At 54.7% G+C, this 7,500-nt stretch overlaps 3 non-coding genes across 3 annotated transcripts in view; all 3 read left to right on the top strand.

The window, feature by feature from the left end:
• The first annotated feature begins 3,572 nt into the window (after positions 1-3,572).
• LOC126435607 (small subunit ribosomal RNA) lies at positions 3,573-5,491 on the top strand. The gene has a single exon (XR_007580064.1). It is a non-coding gene; the product is annotated as a small subunit ribosomal RNA (ribosomal RNA).
• A 357-nt stretch (positions 5,492-5,848) lies between these two features.
• LOC126435588 (5.8S ribosomal RNA) lies at positions 5,849-6,005 on the top strand. Its single transcript, XR_007580047.1, has one exon. It is a non-coding gene; the product is annotated as a 5.8S ribosomal RNA (ribosomal RNA).
• Positions 6,006-6,194: 189 nt separating this feature from the next.
• LOC126435612 (large subunit ribosomal RNA) overlaps positions 6,195-7,500 on the top strand; it is a 4,224-nt gene continuing 2,918 nt past the window's right edge. The window contains exon 1 of the ribosomal RNA XR_007580069.1: positions 6,195-7,500. This exon is cut by the window's right edge and continues 2,918 nt beyond it. This is a non-coding gene — a ribosomal RNA (large subunit ribosomal RNA).

The following is a 7,500-nucleotide window of genomic DNA, read 5'->3' as shown; positions in this document are numbered from 1 at the left end:
ATGTTGTGCCTTAACCTAACCTATGTTGTGCCTTAACCTAACCTATGTTGTGCCTTAACCTAACCTATGTTGTGCCTTAACCTAACATATGTTGTGCCTTAACCTAACCTATGTTGTGCCTTAACCTAACCTACGTTGTGCCTTAACCTAACCTATGTTGTGCCTTAACCTAACCTATGTTGTGCCCTAACCTAACCTATGTTGTGCCTTAACCTAACCTATGTTGTGCCTTAACCTAACCTATGTTGTGCCTTAACCTAACCTATGTTGTGCCTTAACCTAACCTATGTTGTGCCTTAACCTAACCTATGTTGTGCCTTAACCTAACCCATGTTGTGCCTTAACCTAACCCATGTTGTGCCTTAACCTAACCCATGTTGTGCCTTAACCTAACCCATGTTGTGCCTTAACCTAACCCATGTTGTGCCTTAACCTAACCCATGTTGTGCCTTAACCTAACCCATGTTGTGCCTTAACCTAACCCATGTTGTGCCTTAACCTAACCCATGTTGTGCCTTAACCTAACCCATATTGTACCTTAACCTAACCCATATTGTACCTTAACCTAACCCATATTGTACCTTAACCTAACCCATATTGTACCTTAACCTAACCCATATTGTACCTTAACCTAACCTAATTTGTGCCTCAACGTAACCTAATTTGTGCCTCAACGTAACCTAATTTGTGCCTCAACGTAACCTAATTTGTGCCTCAACGTAACCCATGTTGTGCCTCAACGTAACCCATGTTGTGCCTCAACGTAACCCATGTTGTGCCTCAACGTAACCCATGTTGTGCCTCAACGTAACCCATGTTGTGCCTCAACGTAACCCATGTTGTGCCTCAACGTAACCCATGTTGTGCCTCAACGTAACCCATGTTGTGCCTCAACGTAACCCATGTTGTGCCTCAACGTAACCCATGTTGTGCCTCAACGTAACCCATGTTGTGCCTCAACGTAACCCATGTTGTGCCTCAACGTAACCCATGTTGTGCCTCAACGTAACCCATGTTGTGCCTCAACGTAACCCATGTTGTGCCTCAACGTAACCCATGTTGTGCCTTAACGTAACCCATGTTGTGCCTCAACGTAACCCATGTTGTGCCTCAACGTAACCCATGTTGTGCCTCAACGTAACCCATGTTGTGCCTCAACGTAACCCATGTTGTGCCTTAACGTAACCCATGTTGTGCCTTAACGTAACCCATGTTGTGCCTTAACGTAACCCATGTTGTGCCTTAACGTAACCCATGTTGTGCCTTAACGTAACCCATGTTGTGCCTTAACGTAACCCATGTTGTGCCTTAACGTAACCCATGTTGTGCCTTAACGTAACCCATGTTGTGCCTTAACGTAACCCATGTTGTGCCTTAACGTAACCCATGTTGTGCCTTAACGTAACCCAATTTGTGCTTTAACGTAACCTAATTTGTGCTTTAACGTAACCTAATTTGTGCTTTAACGTAACCTAATTTGTGCTTTAACGTAACCTAATTTGTGCTTTAACGTAACCTAATTTGTGCTTTAACGTAACCTAATTTGTGCTTTAACGTAACCTAATTTGTGCTTTAACGTAACCTAATTTGTGCTTTAACGTAACCTAATTTGTGCTTTAACGTAACCTAATTTGTGCTTTAACGTAACCTAATTTGTGCTTTAACGTAACCTAATTTGTGCTTTAACGTAACCCATGTTGTGCCTTAACCTAACCTATATTGCGCCTTAACCTGACGCACGTTGTCGCTGAACCTGCTCTGTAATTGTTATGCAACTCGTTAAATTAGTGTAGTGTTGCCTAACCGCAACCCTCGCAATATAGTTCGCTATTCGCACTGCCCGGTCCCCTGTGTATCGCGTCATGTTAAACACCTTGCAGGTGTTGCTGACTTTCCACATGCTCCTGCTATACACTGTAATGTGGATAGCAGCAGGACGTACATGCCCCCCCCCCCCCTTCCCCCCTGCCTTCGCAAGCTGGTCGTTGAGAAGTTTGCATGTTCAATGCCCTTCGCATGCCGACGTACTCAGCCTACGTTGTGGTACGGCCTGTCACCTGTCCGCCGATGTACGCAAAACCCACAAACTGTACTGCACATTGGTCCGTATGTACTGAATGATACATCGTGGCACATGTGTGACCGTACGACGACTGCGCCTAGCAACGGCAGACCATACAGTCCAAATATTGTGCACGCAGCTACGTGTCGTCTCCCTATAAGAGCTGGATTGCAGTGTGGTACGCCATTCAGACGTGTGGGAGGAACGGACGCCCTGGATGGCGATCAGCATGAGCAGTCTGTTGATGTAGTGGAGCGTGTATTCGGACGTAGTCGTCTCTTCTCACACACCGTGATAGCATGTTGCACCGCGTTCCACATCTGCGACATCCTGCAGAGGCCGGCTGACAGTCGTTCGCGCAATGGACACCGCATAACGTACGGGGGCTACCTTCCACGTGTTCTCGAGGCGTGCACATGTTGTTGCGTCTATGTGGGCAGACGTAGTGTGTTGTGACACCTGACACAGGCATGCAATACTCGTTGCAAATGGCGATGGACGTCTACGTTTGCTGGTGACGTTACGCAAATGAACAACAGGTAACCCGTTGTGGTGCGGTTGTTCTCGCTAGAGGTGAATCAGTGTTGGCGACGATCGGTCGAGCTATTAACCGGTTGTTTCAGGGATACCCAGCCATGCCCACGGAACGTGAAAGGGGACCCACCATGCCCACGAACGTGAAAGGGGATCTGGGTGTGAGGCGATACGCGGCGGTGGCTGGGTGGGGACCGTCCCCGGCCGGTGAGGGGGGGCCGCCCGGCGTGCTGGCAGCGCGGTGCGTGGGCGCACGCGCTACAGCCGGCTGGTGGGGGCGGCCAGTGGCAGGCGCGCCGGCCGACGGACGCGGCAGGCGGCGCAGCTGCGCGGCCGGCACCCCCTGCTCGCGGCGCCTTGCGGCCATAAGCAGGTCCTCGCGGGCCCGGTGCGAAGCGCGGTGGCCATCTGCAGTGTGCTGGTCCGATTGAGGACTGTGTGCGCTGAGGATGCGCCGCCGCCCCGGCGCTCGGCGCCGCGACGCCGTCTGCTGCTCGGTCGCCCCAGCGGTTCTCGCAGGTGGTTTTGTATCCGCAGCTGTGCGGACGTGTTGGCGCGTGCGCTGTGCTGGGAGAGTTCGCTTCGGCACCCAAGTGGGGCTTTTGACCTTCTGTGGCGCTGGCGTTGGAGCTGCCGGTCACCGTAGGTGGCGCGTGTTGTCTCCCGCCGGCAATGCCACGACAGCACGCTCCCGGGCCTCTGTCGGCAGCGGCAAGCTCAGTTTGGAGCACGGGGTGGTCGCACCTAAAGCGTCTACTCGCCTAACTCCGGGCGATTTGCGCCTCTCTCGAACCCGACCAAGTACTTAGGACGGCGCTGCGCGCCGCCGGGACCTGAGAGGGTTTCGAGGTGTGTTGTGCAGGGGAGCTCAGCCTCCTCCTGTTTGCAGAATAATTGAGCGGACGCTTGCGTGTTCGCGCGGGCCCCCGGGACACACTCCCGGGCGGCCGGCTGCCTCAGCTCTAGTTGACGCAGCTCCCTGGTTGATCCTGCCAGTAGTCATATGCTTGTCTCAAAGATTAAGCCATGCATGTCTCAGTACAAGCCGCATTAAGGTGAAAACCGCGAATGGCTCATTAAATCAAGTTATGGTTCCTTAGATCGTACCCACGTTACTTGGATAACTGTGGTAAGTTCTAGAGCTAATACATGCAAACAGAGTCCCGACCAGAGATGGAAGGGGACGCTTTTATTAGATCAAAACCAATCGGTCGGCTCGTCCGGTCCGTTTGCCTTGGTGACTCTGATAACTTTGGGCTGATCGCACGGTCCTCGTACCGGCGACGCATCTTTCAAATGTCTGCCTTATCAACTGTCGATGGTAGGTTCTGCCGCCTACCATGGTTGTAACGGGTAACGGGGAATCAGGGTTCGATTCCGGAGAGGGAGCCTGAGAAACGGCTACCACATCCAAGGAAGGCAGCAGGCGCGCAAATTACCCACTCCCGGCACGGGGAGGTAGTGACGAAAAAATAACGATACGGACTCATCCGAGGCCCCGTAATCGGAATGAGTACACTTTAAATCCTTTAACGAGTATCTATTGGAGGGCAAGTCGGGTGCCAGCAGCCGCGGTAATTCCAGCTCCAATAGCGTATATTAAAGTTGTTGCGGTTAAAAAGCTCGTAGTTGGATTTGTGTCCCACGCTGTTGGTTCACCGCCCGTCGGTGTTTAACTGGCATGTATCGTGGGACGTCCTGCCGGTGGGGCGAGCCGAAGGCGTGCGACCGCCTCGTGCGTGCTCGTGCGTCCCGAGGCGGACCCCATTGAAATCCTACCAGGGTGCTCTTTATTGAGTGTCTCGGTGGGCCGGCACGTTTACTTTGAACAAATTAGAGTGCTTAAAGCAGGCAAGCCCGACCTGAATACTGTGTGCATGGAATAATGGAATAGGACCTCGGTTCTATTTTGTTGGTTTCGGAACCCGAGGTAATGATTAATAGGGACAGGCGGGGGCCATTCGTATTGCGACGTTAGAGGTGAAATTCTTGGATCGTCGCAAGACGAACAGAAGCGAAAGCATTTGCCAAGTATGTTTTCATTAATCAAGAACGGAAAGTTAGAGGTTCGAAGGCGATCAGATACCGCCCTAGTTCTAACCATAAACGATGCCAGCCAGCGATCCGCCGCAGTTCCTCCGATGACTCGGCGGGCAGCCTCCGGAAACCAAAGCTTTTGGGTTCCGGGGGAAGTATGGTTGCAAAGCTGAAACTTAAAGGAATTGACGGAAGGGCACCACCAGGAGTGGAGCCTGCGGCTTAATTTGACTCAACACGGGAAACCTCACCAGGCCCGGACACCGGAAGGATTGACAGATTGATAGCTCTTTCTTGATTCGGTGGGTGGTGGTGCATGGCCGTTTCTTAGGTTGGTGGAGCGATTTGTCTGGTTAATTCCGGATAACGAACGAGACTCTAGCCTGCTAACTAGTCGCGTGACATCCTTCGTGCTGTCAGCGATTACTTTTCTTCTTAGAGGGACAGGCGGCTTCTAGCCGCACGAGATTGAGCAATAACAGGTCTGTGATGCCCTTAGATGTTCTGGGCCGCACGCGCGCTACACTGAAGGAATCAGCGTGTCTTCCTAGGCCGAAAGGTCGGGGTAACCCGCTGAACCTCCTTCGTGCTAGGGATTGGGGCTTGCAATTGTTCCCCCATGAACGAGGAATTCCCAGTAAGCGCGAGTCATAAGCTCGCGTTGATTACGTCCCTGCCCTTTGTACACAACCGCCCGTCGCTACTACCGATGAATGATTTAGTGAGGTCTTCGGACTGGTACGCGGCATTGACTCTGTCGTTGCCGATGCTACCGGAAAGAAGACCAAACTTGATCATTTAGAGGAAGTAAAAAGTCGTAACAAGGTTTTCCGTAGGTGACCTGCGGAAGGATCAATTACCGACTAGACTGCATGTCTTTCGATGTGCGTGTCGTGTCGCGCAACACGCAGCTACCTGTACGGCTCGCAGTAGCCGTGCGCCGCGTGCGGAACCACGCGTTCGTCTCAAAACTAAAGGCAATGTTGTGTGGTACGAGCGCTGAAGCGCTGGAGCGGCTGGCCTGCGGCACCTGGCGCCTGGCGCGGTTTTGAATGACTTTCGCCCGACTGCCTGTCCGCTCCGGTGTGGAGCCGTACGACGCCCATCGGCCGTGAGGCCGTTGGACACTGAACGCTGGAACAGGGCCGCCACACCGCCTCAGTCCCGCCTATGCAACTGTCTCGAAAGAGATGGTGGTAAACTATGAAAGAGATCAACCAGGACGGTGGATCACTCGGCTCGTGGGTCGATGAAGAACGCAGCAAATTGCGGCGTCGACATGTGAACTGCAGGACACGATGAACATCGACGTTTCGAACGCACATTGCGGTCCATGGATTCCGTTCCCCGGGCCACGTCTGGCTGAGGGTCGGCTACGTATACTGAAGCGCGCGGCGTTTGCCCCGCTTCGCAGACCTGGGAGTGTCGTGGCCGCCTGTGGGGCCGGCCGCGTCTCCTTAAACGTGCGATGCGCGCCCGTCGCCTGGCGGTTCGCATACCGGTACTTACTCGGTAGCGTGCACAGCCGGCTGGCGGTGTGGCGTGCGACAACCTCGTACAACGACCTCAGAGCAGGCGAGACTACCCGCTGAATTTAAGCATATTACTAAGCGGAGGAAAAGAAACTAACAAGGATTCCCCCAGTAGCGGCGAGCGAACAGGGAAGAGTCCAGCACCGAACCCCGCAGGCTGCCGCTGTCGTGGCATGTGGTGTTTGGGAGGGTCCACTACCCCGACGCCTCGCGCCGAGCCCAAGTCCAACTTGAATGAGGCCACGGCCCGTAGAGGGTGCCAGGCCCGTAGCGGCCGGTGCGAGCGTCGGCGGGACCTCTCCTTCGAGTCGGGTTGCTTGAGAGTGCAGCTCCAAGTGGGTGGTAAACTCCATCTGAGACTAAATATGACCACGAGACCGATAGCGAACAAGTACCGTGAGGGAAAGTTGAAAAGAACTTTGAAGAGAGAGTTCAAAAAGTACGTGAAACCGTTCTGGGGTAAACGTGAGAAGTCCGAAAGGTCGAACGGGTGAGATTCACGCCCATCCCGGCCACTGGCCTCCGCCCTCGGCAGATGGGCCGGCCGCCCGCGCGGAGCAATCCGCGGCGGGGTCGTGTCCGGTTGCCTTTCCACTCGCCGCGGGGTGGGGGCCGTTCCGGTGTGCGGTGGGGCCGCACTTCTCCCCTAGTAGGACGTCGCGACCCGCTGGGTGCCGGCCTACGGCCCGGGTGCGCAGCCTGTCCTTCCGCGGGCCTCGGTTCGCGTCTGTTGGGCAGAGCCCCGGTGTCCTGGCTGGCTGCCCGGCGGTATATCTGGAGGAGTCGATTCGCCCCTTTGGGCGCTCGGGCTCCCGGCAAGCGCGCGCGGTTCTTCCCGGATGACGGACCTACCTGGCCCGGCCCCGGACCCGCGCCGCTGTTGGCTCGGGATGCTCTCGGGCGGAATAATCGCTCCCGTCAGCGGCGCTTCAGCTTTGGACAATTTCACGACCCGTCTTGAAACACGGACCAAGGAGTCTAACATGTGCGCGAGTCATTGGGCTGTACGAAACCTAAAGGCGTAATGAAAGTGAAGGTCTCGCCTTGCGCGGGCCGAGGGAGGATGGGGCTTCCCCGCCCTTCACGGGGCGGCGGCCTCCGCACTCCCGGGGCGTCTCGTCCTCATTGCGAGGTGAGGCGCACCTAGAGCGTACACGTTGGGACCCGAAAGATGGTGAACTATGCCTGGCCAGGACGAAGTCAGGGGAAACCCTGATGGAGGTCCGTAGCGGTTCTGACGTGCAAATCGATCGTCGGAGCTGGGTATAGGGGCGAAAGACTAATCGAACCATCTAGTAGCTGGTTCCCTCCGAAGTTTCCCTCAGGATAGCTGGT

This window comes from Schistocerca serialis, unplaced genomic scaffold (assembly GCF_023864345.2).
Source record: "Schistocerca serialis cubense isolate TAMUIC-IGC-003099 unplaced genomic scaffold, iqSchSeri2.2 HiC_scaffold_1212, whole genome shotgun sequence".
NCBI lineage: Eukaryota > Metazoa > Arthropoda > Insecta > Orthoptera > Acrididae > Schistocerca > Schistocerca serialis.
This window is presented reverse-complemented; position numbering and strand designations above follow the sequence as displayed.